This window comes from Balaenoptera borealis (genome assembly GCF_965194805.1).
Source record: "Balaenoptera borealis genome assembly, chromosome: 7".
Classification (NCBI taxonomy): domain Eukaryota; kingdom Metazoa; phylum Chordata; class Mammalia; order Artiodactyla; family Balaenopteridae; genus Balaenoptera; species Balaenoptera borealis.
In genome coordinates this window covers 64,339,582-64,340,859 of record NC_138864.1, presented here as the reverse complement: position 1 = coordinate 64,340,859, position 1,278 = coordinate 64,339,582, and the positions used below count along the sequence as shown (strand labels likewise).

The 1,278-nt window shown below is 55.6% G+C and overlaps 1 pseudogene across 1 annotated transcript; it reads left to right on the top strand.

Annotated features, from left to right (window-relative positions):
* LOC309631727 (melanoma-associated antigen 8 pseudogene) lies at positions 1-696 on the top strand (annotated as a pseudogene). Its single transcript has one exon. The product of its transcript is annotated as a melanoma-associated antigen 8 pseudogene (transcript).
* Positions 697-1,278: the final 582 nt, after the last annotated feature.

The window sequence follows — 1,278 nt, the reverse complement described above, 5'->3', positions numbered from 1 at the left end:
ATGCCCCTGGTCGAGATGAGTGAGCTCCGCAAGCCTGAGGTAGACCTTCAGGACCCAGTGGAGGCGCAGCTGTTCAGGGCTGAGGGGGAGGAGGCCGCATCCCCTTCCTCCTCCTCCTCCTCCTCCTCCTCCTCTTCTTACTCTGTCCTGTTCCTGGTCACCCTGGAGGAGGTGGCTGATGCTGGGGAACCCAGTCCCCCCCAGCGCCCCTCCCCCACTGCCCTGGCCACCACTCCATGGAGCCAATCTGAAGACGACGGCCTCAGCACCCAAGATGAGGAAGAGCCGAGCACCTGGCATGACCAGGAAGATGCACTACATCTGAAGGTGGCTGACCTGGTAGGATTCCTGCTCCTCAAGTATTGCACAAAGGAGCCTACCACAAAGGCAGAAATGCTGACCATCCTCAAAGATTACCAGGACCACTTCCCCGTGGTCTTCAGCTGAGCCTCCGAGTGCATGCAGCTGGTCTTTGGCCTCGCCGTGAAGGAAGTAGACCCCAGCAATCACTCCTATGTCCTCGTCCCCACCCTGGGCCTCACCTCTGATGGAATGCTGAGTGACGGGCAGAGCATGCCCAAGACTGGCCTCCTGGTGTTGCTCCTGGGCCTGATCCTCCTAGAGGACGACTTTGTTGCCCCTGAGGAGGAGGTCTGGGGAGCACTTAGCAAGATGGGGGTGTGTGCCAGGAGGTAGCACTGCATCTATGGGGAGCCCAGGGAGCTCCTCACCAAAGTGTGGGTGCAGGAGGGCTACCTGGAGTAGCAGCAGGTGCCCCACAGCGACCCCATCCACTACGAGTTCCTGTGGGGTCCCCGGGCCCATGCGGAGACCAGCAAGTGACAGGTTCTGGAGTATCTGCTCAGGGTCAATAGCTTGGATCCCAGGTCCTTCCCATCCCTGTCTGCAGAGGCTGTGAGCGATGAGGAAGAGGGGGCCTGAGCCAGAGCAGCAGCCAGGCTCCTTCCAGGCCCACGTCCAGCAGCTTCTCCTGTGGGGCAGGAAGGGAGGCTGATCCTTCACTCTGAGTTTGAAGAGGGAGTGGTCAGCCTTCTAAGTAGTGAGGGCCCAGGCAAGTTGGGGGAACATGGTGTGTAGCATCTTTGTGTTCCTGTTCTCTACGATGACATGGAAATTCATCTGTTTCCTTTAGTGATTTTTCAAATGTTCTTTTCAATAGAAGATTTTTTAAATGCCAATACATTTTATTTTTTATACAATTTTTAAAGGTTACATTCAATTTACAGTTATTACCAAATATTGGCTATATTCCCCATG